The 16,708-nt window shown below is 38.5% G+C and overlaps 1 protein-coding gene across 3 annotated transcripts in view; it reads left to right on the top strand.

The window, feature by feature from the left end:
* The first annotated feature begins 664 nt into the window (after nucleotides 1-664).
* LOC121856015 (rac GTPase-activating protein 1-like) overlaps nucleotides 665-16,708 on the top strand; it is a 147,771-nt gene continuing 131,727 nt past the window's right edge. For 2 of the 3 annotated variants that reach the window (XM_042351250.1, XM_042351252.1), the window contains exon 1: nucleotides 665-893. The gene's annotated coding sequence lies outside the window, so the exon portion shown is untranslated. The remainder of the gene's footprint in view (nucleotides 894-16,708) is intronic. The other variant, XM_042351251.1, reaches the window with a different exon arrangement.

Below are 16,708 nucleotides of genomic sequence, written 5' to 3'. Positions count from 1 at the left end.
ACTTGCCGCCGATACAAAGGGATGGATTAGCGTCTCCAATAGCTGCAGATATGGGTGATGAGCAGACCCAAAAGTGCCTCCCGGGGCGGACCGCCCCCCCCCTAGCTACGCTAGTGCAGGTCTTATATAGCGGAGGTAAGCGTGGCTTAATAGTTGACCTCCGTCATGTAAGGCGGCGCTGGTTGACCTGGACCACAAGGCATACACTGGGGAATTCGCGGGGTCGGCTACTCAGCGACAAGCGTTTGTAGGGGAGGAATCCACTACAACAGTTCGAAAGAAGTGTTTTTATTTCGCTAAAATATTTGACCCCTAAAATCTCAAAAAACAGATTGGTATCCATCACCAATGAAATTCGCATACTCAAATTATGGAAAAACATCCAAGATACAGTAAGACTTGTAAACAAAAATCCTTCTTGATGAAGTAATTTTAAATATCTCGTCGAGCCATGCAAATTGATAATAATTTATTTTTTGAATATTTTATTCAGTTGAAATTACTCATGCACTCATGAATTATTCATCGAAATGTTTTTGATGGTGTTTTAACTTCAGTTGTTTTCTCACATTCCTCCTACCGCGGGTATTGATGTTTCAAATTTCGCTGACCAACGGCGCCATTTTCTGTTTTGAATATCGTGTTTATAGAGAGTTTGGTGAGGGAAGAGGAGGTTTGGCGGGTGAGAGCCTCCACACATAGTATCTTAATCCATCCACCTTGTGTCAGGGTGTTTATAGCCATCACAGCGGGCGGGAGTAGCAAGTTAAACAAGAACATTGGATGAATTACCATCCTTCTTCCGTAATTTGATTATGATAACGTGAGTGGTGCCGTATAACGCCTGTTCTCTGTTGTGATATTACTAGAGCAACTCGTAAGTTTCCATAAAAGTAAGTTTCTAATCATCAACGTCTACTTAGTAAACCGTATATTGTAGTAATTGTAGTACCATATATTATTTGCTCATGTATCTGTATATTTTCCGTTCAGTAAGTTATTACGACCATTATAACCGTACAAAAACACGTCCATACTTCATTATATTATAGGGACAAGTAGAGTAAAGAAGCAATAGGGAAAATATGTTTGCAAAATTGTCTTTGATGTGTTGAATGTTGATATATGAACATACGAACATAAGGAGTCTGCAATAGGCCGGTATGGCCTGTGCACGGCATTTCCTGTCGGGAATTACAACCACTCTATCGTCTATGAATCTATCTAGTCTCCTTTTAAAACTTTCCAGCGTCTCAGCACTTACTACAAAGTTGCTAAGCTTGTTCCACTCATCTACCACCCTATTTGTGAACCCGTTTCGGTAAATTTTTACTTTTACCTAACCTAATTCCTAGCCGGGGCTCTGTCACGGGCCCCCGGTAGGCCTAGTTTAAACTAACTTAAATGTTTCAGTAGTTTAAAACTTTGGGGGCCTAACTAATCTATTAACATTCTTTTCATCAGTTTTCAAATCGGTGGACGAGGGGCACAATTATGATGTGGTATATCTCGACTTTAGCAAAGCCTTCGACAGAGTCCCCCACGAAAGACTAATTCGAAAGGTAGAAGCTTATGGCATCAAAGGTGACATCCTTAAATGGATTAGGGCGTGGTTACAGGACAGGAAACAGCGAGTGAGCATTAACGGCACTAAGTCCCATTGGAGCAACGTCACAAGTGGAGTTCCCCAAGGCTCAGTACTTGGACCATTATTATTTATTATATACGCATAAACTCGACATAGATATCGGCATTGACAGCAACATAAGTAAATTTGCTGATGACACTAAAATAGGGCGTGTTATTAAATCTGATGAGGACTGGCAAAACTACAGGAAGATCTAAACAAATTTTTGAATGGTCTGAAAAATGGCAGATGAAATTCAGCGTGGACAAATGTAAAGTACTCAGTATGGGAGATGTAAACAGGAAACCAGATACCAGATGAACAACGATGCCATAGAAAATCCGACTGCGAGAGATTTAGGAGTAATGATAAGTAGAAACCTTAAGCCAAGTAAACAATGTGTTTTTGCTCGTAACAAGGCTAATAAAGTACTTGGGTTCATACAAAGGAGTGTTAGTTACAAGACTAGCGAGGTCATCCTAAAACTGTATCTTGCGCTTGTGAGACCACACCTGGATTACGCAGTTCAGTTCTGGTCACCGTATTACAGAATGGATATAGAATCCTTGGAAAGAATTCAGAGGAGAATGACAAGACTAATCCCGGGCATTAGGAACCTTGAGTATAGAGACAGGTTAAAGCATCTTAATTTGCACTCCCTTGAGAGACGTAGAGCGAGGGGCGACCTGATATTAGAGGTGTATAAGTGGAAGGCAGGGCTAAACAAAGGGGACATTACAAAGGTACTCAAACTATCCAACCAGGAGCGAACTCGTAACAATGGTTTTAAATTAGACAAATTTAGATTTAGGCGTGAAATAGGTAAACACTGGTTTGGAAACAGAGTACTGTAGTGGATGAATGGAACAAGTTACCAAATATCATCATTAACTCGAATACGCTGAATTGCTTCAAGCATTGGTTGGACTGCCCAGTATGGGCCAATAGGCCCGCTGCAGTTTCCTCCATTCTTATGTTCTTATGTCCAAAAGTATAATAACTTAATTAGAAGTGGAAGGACCAAGGATAGGTTCAGGGTCATCAACCTCCTCGTCAGGTGTCATCAAGGAAAGTGCCGTTATAGTCTGAGATCACGTATTTAGAGATCTTTGTAATTATCTTCTTAACGAACCTCCTTGAGCGATTGCAGAACCACTGTTTCTTGTCCTTTCTAAATTTACAAGGTAATTTACAGTGCGGGCACTCAACAAAAGTAGGGAGAACACCGTGATTACGTAAAAAATCTGTAGTTTTATCGTCTTTTTCATAAAATTCTGCAATAAACTTAAAATAATCGTATGAGCAAGATTGACACCCAACCTCAACCACGCCCATTGTCAGACTGGTCATTGAATTTGAAATCCGTAGACTTTCAAATACGTACCCAGGCTGCTCTGAAAAATGGAAATGTGATTGGTCAAAAATAAATCGAAGGCTGATATCGATATATCATTGGTCACGACTGGATGACGTCGGTAAATATCGTGCCTGCGTGATCCATAGCTAACTCGGTTTCATAGCGGTAATATCTCCTGACAGACGAAGACTGAAAAGTACGTAAAATCAATTAAATTCAATTGTGTCGCTATTATCCATTTCTGCCATGTATAAAGGGGTTCAAAATGCTCAGAATAGCGAGATCTAAATGTTTCAGTAGTTAATAACTTTTGAGGGTGCTATGTCCTAAAGTAAGAAAAAATACCCCCGTTTCTTCCTCTCTTCCTCCTAAACCTAAAGAAAAATATCTTAGAATTGTCTTAGCTTTACGAAATACATATAAATAACAGCAAAAGAAAGACTGGCGTAAGACTATAAATAGACCAAGGTTTCTAAGTCCTGGAATCATTTTCGTCAATCTTCGTTGCACCGACTCTAGTGAATTGATATCTATTCTATAATAAGGGCACCAGAACTGAACAGCATAATCGATGTACGGCCTGACTAGCGCAAGATATAATTGCAATATGACCTCTGCACTCTTATTACTTAAACTTATGGATATAAAACCTAATACTCTGTTTGCGTTATTTCGAACATTAACGCACTGTTTTGTAGGCCGAAGGTCCGGGCTTACAAGTACCCTTAGGTCTCTTTCACAAGTCGACTTCTCTAGTTTGAAGTTGTTAAGTCTGTATACAGTGAACCCTCGCTTTATGCGGTCAATTGAACCCACGGAGGCCCGCGTAAAGTGAACAACATAACATATGGGATTAATTGAAATAGAGACCGGCCGACCATCAAACTCCACTATTTCCCGACACAATACCTACGTTTTAGTAAAAATAACTTCTTAATTTTATGGTGGTATGCACACACAATTAATAATTAAGAGAAATACCAATAATATTAGGTTTTTTAACACTTACATTAGTAGAAAAGATGGCTGAGCACATGGGGATGGGGGGTTGGTTCTGAGGCAGAGGGCAGATTATTGGCCCTCACCTGTATCACTATACACCACAGAGGCTTGCAGGGCCTCTTTGTCAAACCCCTCAAAGTCCATATAAGTCCATATCCTCACTATCACTGACTTGGGCCGGCTGTGGTGGGTGGCGGGTGAAGAACTCGGTAATGTTTTGATGACTGGGCGATGTGCGCACCCTGCCCGCGCCGCTCTCCGCGTAAAAGAGTACACACACCGCGTAAAGTGAGCATCCCGTGTCTGGCAGGGTACCGCGTAAACGTGGAAACGCGTAAAGCGGAGTAATACTGTACATTGACAGCAATTGTTCTTCCAATATTAAGTATGCTGCACTTGCTAACGTTTTTTAGGAAAGTCTTCGAGGTAGTAGATAATGACGAAAATTACGATGTTATTTACTTACTTTAGCAAAGCATTTGACAGTACCGCATCAGAGGCTTCTGAGAAAAATTAAGGCTCATGGTATCGAGGGGAAAGTTTTAAATTGGATAAAATCATGGCTCACCAATAGAACGCAGAGGGTCAGCGTAGATGGTGTTAAATCTGAGTGGGGCCGTGTAACCAGTGGGGTTCCCCAGGGGTCAGTACTAGGCCCACTCTTGTTCATAATCTACATAAACGATCTAGATACTGGGATCAGCAGTGACATAAGCAAGTTTGCGGATGACACCAAAATAGGGCGGCAAATTAATTCAGGGCAGGATGCAAATGCATTACAGGAGGATCTAAATAAACTGCAGGGGTGGTCTGAAAAATGGCAAATGAAATTCAACACCAGCAAGTGCAGCGTACTTAATATTGGAAGAACAAATACTTATAATGTATACAGCCTTAACAACATCAACCTAGAGAAGTCGACTTGTGAAAGAGACCTAGGGGTACTTGTAAGCCCGGACCTACGGCCTAGAAAACAGTGCGTTAATGTTCGAAATAAGGCAAACAGAGTATTGGGTTTTATATCTAGAAGTGTAAGTAACAAGAGTGCAGAGGTTTTATTGCAACTATATCTTGCGCTAGTCAGGCCGCACCTCGATTATGCGGTTCAGTTCTGGTGCCCCTATTATAGAATGGATATAAATTCACTAGAGTCGGTGCAGCGAAGAATGACAAAAATGATTCCGGGACTTAGAAACCTTCCATATCAGGATAGGTTAAAGAAACTTAACTTGCATTCCCTAGAAAGGCGAAGAGTGCGGGGAGATATGATAGAAGTATTTAAGTGGGTGAAAGGAATCAATAAAGGGATATAGATAAAGTTTTTATAATATCCGAGCAGGATAGGACAGTTCAAGTTGGATAAGTTTAGGTTTAGGAGGGAGATAGGAAGAAACTGGTTCACAAATAGGGTGGTGGACGAGTGGAACAAGCTTAGCAACTTTGTAGTAAGTGCGGGAACTCTGGAAAGTTTCAAAAGGAGGCAAGATAGATTCATGGATGATAGAGAGTGGTAGTAACTCTCGACAGGAGCTGCCATGCACAGGCCAACCGGCCTATTGCAGACTTCTTATTTTCTTATGTTCTTATTTGCCATTTTTCTGACCGCTCCTGCAGTTTATTTAAATCCTCTTGGAGTGATTTTGCATCCTGCCCTGAATTAATCTGCTGCCCTATTTTGGTGATATTCACAAACTTGCTTATGTCACTGCTGGTCCCAGTACGTATCTAGATCGTTTATGTATATTATGAAAAAGAATGGGTCAAGTACTGACCCCTGGGGAACCCCACTAGTTACACAGCCCATGGAGGTATAATAGGGTGTGAGAGGTGTATAGTGCTGTCGGGAGTGAAGCCAGCCAGTCGCGCTGCCGCCAAAGTGTGGTTGGCAAGAGCCCGCTGCCCGCCTCCAGACCTCACCAGTCAACGACGTGCGTACTGCTAGTCTACGTGAATTATTGTCCTACCGGTCCAACGAATTACCCAAAAGTACCCAAAAGTATATTAAATCAGGGTAAAATCTTAACGAATATATGTTTTACATCAATAATACCTGATTAATAATGTTTTCATTGAAATATAGTCAAAATAATGAAATAATAAACAGCGAAAAATGCTAATTCCAAAGAGTCACCTATCCAAAATGGAGATATAATTACCGATGTTTCTGTTACTTTGGGGTATTTAACATAGCCGTAGGATTTACTTTTCGTTAGGTTAGGTTAGCGAAGTGCATCACAATGGATCTGAGTTATCTCCCTTGTTCACGAACTCTTTGGAATTTAGCGTTCGCCAATACTGAAAGTTTTTCGCTGTTTACCGGTATTATTTCATCTTACAAATTATTTTTACAAAATTACACTAAAAATATTATCAGACATGTTTTGTGTATGTATAACAGATATTCGTTAAGATTTTACCCTGATTTATTATACATTTGGGTACTTTTGGGTAATTTGTTGGACCCTTGTCCTACTGTTCAATCATAAATACATTTGCTAATTTTTTTTTTTTATTATTATTTATTGGGCACCCCCCTACATCCTTGTGTAAGGTGAAGCTCAGAAGCGTTTACAGTGCCCAACAGGGAAGCATGCACATTTGCTAATGTGTGAAGAAGTGAGAAAATTCATTAACTTTTATTATTAAAAAAAAATATATACAAATAATGCAATAAACATCTGTGTAAATACGATGTCTATATGTATACAGGTACTCCTCGACTTACGACCTACTCGACTTACGACCACCCGGACATACGACCGCTGCAATCGTATAAAATATTTTTCAAATTATGCATTTTAGAGTCCTAACGTTAGTGATCGCGCTGTGTACTGACAAAATTTTTGTTTGTAATTCCATTTAAAATGGCTGGCAAGCGTAAAAGTGAGAGCTCTCGTGGTGCTGAGAAGAAAAATAGACACCCATTTTAGATTTTCTATGTATTATTTTCGCATTTTCGACTTACGACCAATTCGACTTACAACCTGGTCGTCGGTCCCTAACCCCGTCGTAAGTTGAGGACTGACTGTAGCACATAATCCTACTGGGCACTGAAATGAATGAGCTTTTTGTATATCTGACGATTCTTTACCTTAACCTGAGTTTGTAACTTAGCAGTCCGCTGTTCTGCAGCATATGCATATCTTGCTAATAGCTTTCGGTAACTGCTTTAATCAATAAATGTATGTGAATTTCCATAGGTTCTGTATCAAACTTGTGGGGAGGTAGTTTAGTTAATACTTCTCTGTTAGTGTAACGTGATAACATTGAATGAACAAGTCTGAAAATTTACTCTTCCTAAAGTTAGATCTGTATTTTGTTTGCATGACATGGTAACTCTAAACTTTTTTTCACAATTAACACATATCTATAGCATCATCTGAAGGATATATCAGGTCCCCTTTGGATTTCAACATAATCAGAGAATGCATGTGTCACTGGGTGTGGAAAAGATGTTCTTAGACTATCATGCTCGAGATTGCAACCAAAGTGCTTAATCATAGACAAATTTGATGCTCCTCCGTCAAAAGTTAGGGATATAACAGTAACACATAATGATTGAAGCTTAGTTAAACACTGTTGAACTAAATTTCCTTGTCGAACCTAGCAGTACATCCATAAGCAGCACATGATACAGTGGTCCCTCGGTTAACGAAATTTCGGTTAATGAATTACCTTCCATTAGAATCTTCAATTCGGTTAACGAAAAAAATTTGATTAATGAAATCCTTACGAAAATCACGTTTTGTTGTGAGCATCAGCTGATGGGCTACTTTGCCAATTCAGTAATCTGTTCTATGTTTACATTCATTTCCAATGGAGTAAATATCAATAAAGTTGTGCTATTTAGTATTTTTGCATGGTTTATATTAAAATTATTAGTCATTTTCGCATTTATTTAACATATTGATAATACATGCAGTACAGGGAACTAAATTGTTGTGCACCCATCAGATGCTTGAGTCGGTCACAAGGCGTCAGTTGAGACTTTGAAAACAGTGGAGAGAGCATCTATTATTTTGGTGTCTTGAATATTTTTTAATTTTTCATTGAAATTATTGGTCATTCTGAACTTAAGTTAACATATTGATAATATATAGTGCAGTGCAGTGTTGATTTAAAGAAAATAATCTTGAATTACACCTAGTGAACTTAAAATTTTATTGGTGAAATGACTGCATCAAGCATGGGTCCACTGAAAGGTGATTTCTCCTCTATCCCCACTTCCTTCTTTTCTCCCTTCTCCTCCACCCCACTTCTAATTCCCATCATCATCAACTAGGAACCTTCTACATACTCACCTTAAAGTAAGTGTACTTTACTGCATTTTTTCATTTACTTTGTATGTACATTTCGGTGAGCTGGAACCAATTACCCAATATCCCATTGAAACAATGGATTCGGTTAATGAAATTTTCGGTTAACGAACGACCTTCTGGAATGAATTGTGTTTGTTAACCGAGGGACCACTGTACTGGCATTTTTATATGTTATACACACAAAGAGAAACGTGTGCACCTGTGAGCTGGTGACTGTTAACTGGCGGGACATTGCCGCGACCTTGCCGCTTGCCAACCACAGTTGGCCGCCAGCAGCTCAGAGTGACCTCTCTTTTGTGAGTGGATGCCGCCTCCACCCTATTATACCTCCATGACACGGCCCCACTCAGATTTAAAACCATCTATGCTGACCCTCTGTGTTCTATCGGTGAGCCATGATTTTATCAAATTTAAAACTTTCCCATTGATACAATGAGCCTTAACTTTTCTCAGAAGCTTCTCATGTGGCACTGTCAAATGTTTTGCTAAAATCTAAGTAGATAACATTGTAATTTTCGTCATTATCTACTACCTCATAGACTTTCCTAAAAAATGTCAGCAGATTTGTGAGACAAGATTTTCCCTTTGTAAATCCGTGTTGAGAGGCGTAGATTAATTTGTTTTTCTCAAAATGCGATCGGATACTATTTGCTATAATTGATTCAAGAAATTTCCCCGCTACTGACGTCAAACTAATCGGCCGATAATTTGGCGCTGATGCTCTGTATCCCTTTTTTGAATATGGGTACTACATTTGCCTGTCTCCACAAGTATGGCACAACTCCCGTGTAATAATTTTTTAAATAAATTTACAAGGGGTCTGCTAATCTGTTCCTTACACTCTTTCAAAACTAGGGAAAATTTCATCTGGCCCAGGGAATTTTGTCTTCTTTAATTTATTTATCTTCTTAAGAACATCTTCTTTTCTGATAGTGATATCCTTAAGTTTCTCTTCTTCATTTCCCCTAAATGTCAGTTCCACCTCTAACGTTTCCTCGTGAATTTCTTCTGTGAAAACTGATAAGAAGTAGCTGTTTAATGCTTTGCTTATTTTCTCACTATCATGGATCACTTCCCCTCTCTCTGACTTTAAAGGCCCCACTCTGTCCTTGACCTTTGTCCTATATACCTGTAAAATTCCCTTGGGATTCACCTTGGATTTTCTTGCCACCCTGATTTCGTAGTCCCTCTTTGCCTTCCGTACATTTTTCTTAACATTCCTAGATAGTTCATTATACCTATCTCTGAGATGCTCCTCCCCACCCTTTAATTTCTTATAAATTCCTTTCTTTATTCCGATGTCATGTTTTAAGTTTTTTGGTCATCCACCTTGGCTCAATCTTATTAGACCATAATTTTTCTGTATGGTATATTTTGTTCCTGTGCTTTACGTAGTATGCTAGTGAATTTAGTATACTCTTCATCAACTGTTGTGTCGCTGGTGACCTTACCCATTCCTATCGGAGAATGTCCTGACCGTTCCCAGGTGACCTCAAGTCCGTACCTTCTTAACCCTTCATAATCTGCCGATCGAAAGTCTGGGACTCTAACCATATTGTCATTATTTTTCGTTTCCCAATTTAGGGTGAACCTGATTTCTCTGTGATCACTGTTCCCTAGATCTTCCCCTATTGTCATATCTCTGATAATATTTTCTTTGTGTTAGTACTAGGTCAAATATATTATCACCTCTAGTAGGTTCTGTAAATAGTTGTTTTAAAAATTGTCCTGTACTGCATCTAGGAAGTCTTCAGATTCATAGTCACCTATAATGTTGTCCCAGTCAATATTTCTTAAGTTTAAATCCCCCATAATGCACAGGTTGTTGTATCTTGCTGCTCTACTCATTTCCTGCTGTATGGGCTGAGCTGCTGCTTTCCCTAGATTTGGGGGCTTGTAAATCACCTTAATTCTGTAACAGTACATCATTTGGTAATTATATAGGACTAACCCATGAGCGAAATTGATTGAAAACAATTTAAAAAATGCCAGATTTTCATCGTTATATTATAGTGGACACTGTTGTAGTTTTTGGAAATACAGCTCCTCCCCGACTTACGAAGGGGTTAGGGACCCAAATCCAGTCCGTAAGTCGAAATGGCCGTAAGTCGAAAATGCTTAAATAATATATAGAAAATCTAAAATGGGTGTCTCTTTTTCTTCTCAGCACCACAAAATTCTCACTTTTAAACTTGCCAGTCATTTTAAAATGAATTACAAGCGAAAAGTTTGTCAGTACACAGCGCAATCACTGACGTTGGGACTCGAAAATACGTAATTTGACAAAATTTTGGTACGACTGAGGCGGTCGTAAGTCGGGGAGAAGCTGTATGTTAAAAAGTGGATATTTTAAAAATAAACACTACTTAACATTTGTGGGTATGAAGAACAGACCTAACCAACTGAACCAAACAAACCTACCTAACCTTACCTAATTTCCCCGGTATATTAAACAGAAAGAACTGACGGTATTATTTTACTTTAGGATATAGTGTGCCTGAAAGATATAAACTACTGAAACCATTAGATCTCCCTATTCAGATAATTTCGAACCCCATGTATACCAGAAGGAAGTTGATAATACCGACAATTGAATTTATTTGATTTTACGTAGTTTTGAGTCTTATTGAGGAGATGTTATCAGCGCATCACGCATGTGCAGTATTGACTGACATCATCCAGTTGTGACCAATGATGTATCGATATCATCACGCAAATTTTTTTCGACTAATCACATCTGATTTTTTTCAAAGGAATCATCCAGGGTAATTTCATTGACTCGTCTCACAATGGCCGTGATGGAAGTTGGTTGTCATTTGTGCTCCTACGATTATTTTAATTCTTACGTATCCCCGGTCCTTCAACTTCTAACTAAGGTATTGTACTTTTGGACATGGCAGGTCCCAAAGTTTTTAACTACTGAAACAGTTAGGTTAGTTTAAGCTAGGCCTACCGGGGGTTCGGGGGACAGAGCCCCCGGCTAAGGGTTAAGTTAGGTTTTGTTAGGTTAGATGATTGGTTTTTGTTTTTTCTCCCCACCCAAAAACCCCGATTTCCCAGGCTTTCCCCCATTATTGTTGGGGTGGGGGGGGGGGACAAAAACGAGCAATTTCTGATAAAAATTAAGGTCAGATTCGTTTACAACACACCAAAATACTGTACACCGGAAAAACATATTGGTCAACCCCTTGGGACTCATGTCCTCAAGTAAATATTTACCGAACTTACTATGATATGGTGAAATTTGAGGAATTTTCTGGATGTGAGATGATGCAGCCGCATTGGTCTATGCAGCCCTGGTGGATTAGTCCTATATATTAACCCATCATTTTCTCGGTTAATATTAGCTTAATGGCTGCGGCAAGATTTTCGTATTTGTTTAGTCAAGGATTATTAAAAAAAATACGGTTATAAGTTTGGTTATGTTTCAACAGTGATTTGGAAGTTGAAATGGTGACTTTATAGTCTTGCACCGGTCATTCTCTCTCTGTTATTAATATGTATTTCGTAATGTTTAGACAATTCTAAGATATTTTTCTTCTATGATATTTCCACCGGAAGTTAAGGATAACCGAGATACGTGTGTATTTTGTCAATGAGCTGAAGTTCTTTGGTCATTGCGAGAAGAAGGTAAATAAGGCAACTAAATTATTAGGTCTTATAAGAAGTTCGTTCAGATATCTTTAAGATTAAAGTGCTTCCCTATCTGGAGTACTGTCACCCTGTCTGGTCCCCGAGATATGTGAGGGACTGTCATTTGATTGAAAATGTCCAAAGGAGGGCCACCAGAATGGTGCCTGCACTACGGTACCTCAGCTACCCTAAGAGATTGGAGCGCCCAAACTCGCCTAGCTTATACTACCTGTACAGGCGGGCAAGGGGGTCCTAATTGAGGTGTATAAGCATCTCAAAGGGCTCTACTCAGTTGAGTGTCCTTTCCTGGAGCTGACGGACGCTCGCCCCACAAGGGGTCATAGCTCAAGGTTGAGGAAGCTGCAAGTCTGGATAACTGTGAGGGATAACTTTTTTGGAGTGAGAGTTGTGAACTCTTGGAACAATCTGCCAGAGAGTGTTTGATGGCACCGAGTGTGAGCTCTTTCAAGACCAGACTTGACAAGCAATGGAGCAGGTTCAGGTACGTTCAGGAGCCGGTGCATGCCCAGTACTTGCCAACAGTGCGTAACAGAGACGTGACTGATCGCCCAAGCAGCTAACTAGCCGATAAGTGGTGGAGAGGATAAAGTAAAAGTACAGCTCATCCCCGACTTACAACAGGTTTAGGGATCCAAATCCAGGTCGTAAGTCGAAAATGCTTAAATAATACACAGAAAATCTAAAATGGGTGTCTCTTTTTCTTCTCAGCTCCACAAAACTCACTTTTAAGCTTGCCAGCCATTTTAAAGTGAATTACAAACAAAAATTTTGTCAGTACTGTACACAGCGCAATCACTGACGTTGGGACTCGAAAATACGTAATTTGACAAAATTTTGGTACGACTAAGGCAGGTCGTAAGTGCGGGTGGACGTAAGTCGGGGAGGAGCTGTAATACATTCGCTCAGTCACAAGTTTCGCCATGTCTTGTTTACTTTTGGTGGAGTACGTAGTGTTGCACCAGTCTTTATTTTGACATTAAAAATAGTTTTTCCTATGGTTTTTGATGAGTCGAACGAATGTGATATTCATTTCCATCGGAAATCACTAGTTTTTGAGATTAACACACACACACCCCCCCCACAATCATAACGGAAAAAGCTGGATTTTTTTTTTCGAATAAATCGCATAAATAAAATACCAACCAACCAACAAAACCTAATCTAACCTAAATATAAATTTCTGACAGAAACATTTTAGAATAAATTATTTTAATTTTTTTTCTCTATCTCCCCATATATGACTGAATATTCAGTCAGCTGGTGGAAACTTATAAATATTAACCCTTATCATTATAAAAGAGGCTGTAACAAATATTTGATTATACAGTCGGCCCTTAACATACGCGGGGGTTACGTTACAGAGATACCCGTGGATGTTAAAAAACCGCGTATTTTTTCTAAAAAAAAAAAAACCCCAACCCTGGCCCCCCCATGTCCTTATTTACCGTATATACCTGTGTGTAGTTCGAGTTTTTATGACCAAATTATTTGGCAAAAAATTGGGGGTTGACCTCTAAACGGGTAATAGTTTCGTTAGGTTGAAAAATATTTACCAGTAACTACCAGTAAACAATGGAAACGACGCACCAACGCACCACCAGCTGTGAGTGTCGGTACAGTTGCCAGGGCAGATCTCTTGAGTCATCATAGCAAGCCCAAAGTAGCCAAATGCATGTTATGGTAGCACAGGACGATGTGAAACATAAAAGTATTAATTTTTTAATGTTTATTTATAGATACATAAATTTTTGTTCATTACATTTGAAACATCAATCCTTGTTAATTAAATTTGAAACAAAAGAAAACTACGATACCGTATTTTCATTAAAATATTACATCACAAGTATATTTTACCTTAACTGTGACTGAATGAATATATTCTCGGAAATAAATATGGAAATGTAATATTTTTGCTGGAATGACGTACATATTACAGTGGAAAGTGGGATAAAATCGTGACGAAAACAATGACTTTTGCTTTCTTTCGTTGTTCAAAATATTTTACCGTAATCGCTTTTCGAATGGTTTTCAGTTAAAAAACTGTTGTACTCGTACTGTATTACAATAATATTCTATCCTATCATTAGCCTTATAATCCCACAACTGAAAACCATTCGAAAAGCAATTACGGTAACATCTTTTGAACGAAAGAAAGAGAAAGTCATTGCTTTCGTCACAATTTTATCTCACTTTCCACTGTAATATGTACATCATTTCAGCAAAAATATTACATTTCCATGTTCTCAGAAATAAATGGAAGTTTTGTTGAAACTTAATGTACAGTATTTAATATTAAAATGCAAAAATAGCTATAAAAACAATTAATACACCCGTAATGTACTCCACTCATCCCCGCCAGTCACCTCCTCCCCGCTCTATCCCTCCGCCTCCTCCACATCGTCACTACTGTTGTATTATGGTACAATAATATTCTATCCTAATTCACTTGAATAAATACTACGATACCATATTTCTGAATATTTTCATTAAAATCCATCAAAATCATTTTCCTTGTCATCGTCTTCAACACCAAACAGCTCCTTCCAGTCTTCTCCTTGAACAGGGCTAGAGGGTACATGTTTTTCGAATAATTTTCAGTTAAAAAAATGTTACATCACATGTATATTTTACCTAAGCTGCGCCTGAATGAATATATTCTCAGAAATAAATAGTAGTTTTGCTGAAACGTGATGTATTTCAATGTAAAATAGGATAAAATACATGACAAAAACAAAAGACTTTACCTAACCTTCCGATGTTCAAGAGATGTTACTCGTTTTTATAATAGTTTTCGGTTAAAATACTGTTATATTACAATGATATTCTATTCATACTGTGCTTGATATAATGCATTCGTGGAAATGTAATATTTTTGCTAAAATGACGTACGTATTCCAGTGGAAAGTGGGATAAAATCGTGACGAAAACAATGACTTGCTTTCTTTCGTTCAAAAGATGTTACCGTAATCGCTTTTCGAATGATTTTCAGTTAAAAAACTGTTGCATCACAAGTGAATTAGGATAGAATATTATTGTAATACAAAAGTTTTTTAACTGAAAACCATTCGAAAAGCGATTACGGTAACATCTTTTGAACGAAAGAAAGCGAAAGTCATTGCTTTCGTCACTTTCCACTGTAATACGTACGTCATTTCAGCAAAAATATTACATTTCCATATTCTCAGAAATAAATACTGTAGTAGTTTTGCTGAAACGTATTGTATTTCAATGTAAATTAGGATAAACTACATGAAAACAAAAGACTTTACCTAACCCTCCGATGTTCAAGATATGTTACTCGTTTTTTTTAATAGTTTTTGGTTAAAATACTGTTATACAGTATTAGTGATATTCTATTCATACTGTGCTTGATATAATACATTCACGGAAATGTAATATTTTTGCAACTACAATGCTGATGTCAACACAAGCGTGGTTACAGCGAGACTGACTGAGTGAGGGAGAGCTATGCGTGTGTGTGTGTGAGGTTATGGGAGCGGGCGGTGTTCTGTGTTCGGTGCCGCGCGCGGGTTGAATGGCGCGCGATTTGAATGTAATTCAATTACTTCAATGTACAGAATATTCCTCCGGCGGGGCAATCCGTGTATGCTAAACCCGCGTATGTTAAGGGCCGACTGTACAGTATGTCCCTATATTGAATGTAACATATTTATGTAACAACTTACTCTTTTATTGTCTTTTTAATTCTTTATATTTATTTTCTTATTTATTTATATACTTATTCTTCTTTCTCTTTATACTCTTGAGAGGTGGAGAGGGTGAGGGAAGTAATTGTTTATGGTTGCGGTAGGCTGGTGATATAGGCTTGCAGTTGGGCCTCCCACACACACCAGCCAGGGGAGACTAAGACAAGCTAGTTAGGGGGACTAAGATACAATACTTCACAGAGGGGAAATATAGGATAGTTATTATATATAGTGGTCCCTCGGTTAACGAACACAATTCGTTCCAGAAGGTCGTTCGTTAACCAAAAATTTTTGTTAACCGAAACCATTGTATCCAGCTCACCGAAAATTACATACAAAGTAAAAAAAAAAAATGCAGTAAAGTACACTTACTTTGAGGTGTGTATGTAGAAGGCTCCTGGTTGATGATGATGATGGGAGAAGAGAAGGAAGTGGGGGTGGACGAGAAGTCACCCCATGCTTCATGCTGTCATTTCACCCATAGAATTTTAAGTTCACTAGGTGTAATTCAAGATTATGTTCTTTAAATCAACACTGCACTGCACTAAATATTGTCAGTATGTTAAATAAATTTCAGAATGACCAATAATTGTACTGTAAAAAGCCTAAAAATGTAAAAATACTGTGTTCAAGAGACCCACAAGCAAGATGTTTCTTCCACTGAACAGATACAAACTGAGGCCTTGGTGGGTGGGTGAAGTGGCTGATGGGCACACCAAAAACTAGTTCCCTGTACTGCAATTATGTTAAATAAGTGTTAAAATGACTAAAAATTTTAATATAAAACGTAAAATTATTGACTAGTCCAACCTTCTTGATATTTACTCCAATTTTAATGACTGTAAGCCATAGAACCGATTTCTGTATTGGCGGACTAATCTTCCAGCTGGTGAGCAAGCCAAAGCATGTCGAAACATTTTCGTAAGAATTTCGTTAACCGAATTTTTGTTCGTTATTCGAAATGAAGATTCTTATGGAAGGTAATTCATTAACCGAGGGACCACTGTACAGTATTTGCCTTTTGATTCTGTATACATCACCT

This window comes from Homarus americanus, unplaced genomic scaffold (assembly GCF_018991925.1).
Source record: "Homarus americanus isolate GMGI-L3 unplaced genomic scaffold, GMGI_Hamer_2.0 scaffold19117, whole genome shotgun sequence".
NCBI lineage: Eukaryota > Metazoa > Arthropoda > Malacostraca > Decapoda > Nephropidae > Homarus > Homarus americanus.
Note: the sequence above shows the minus strand (reverse complement) of the source record. Positions and strands in the feature narration are given on the sequence as shown.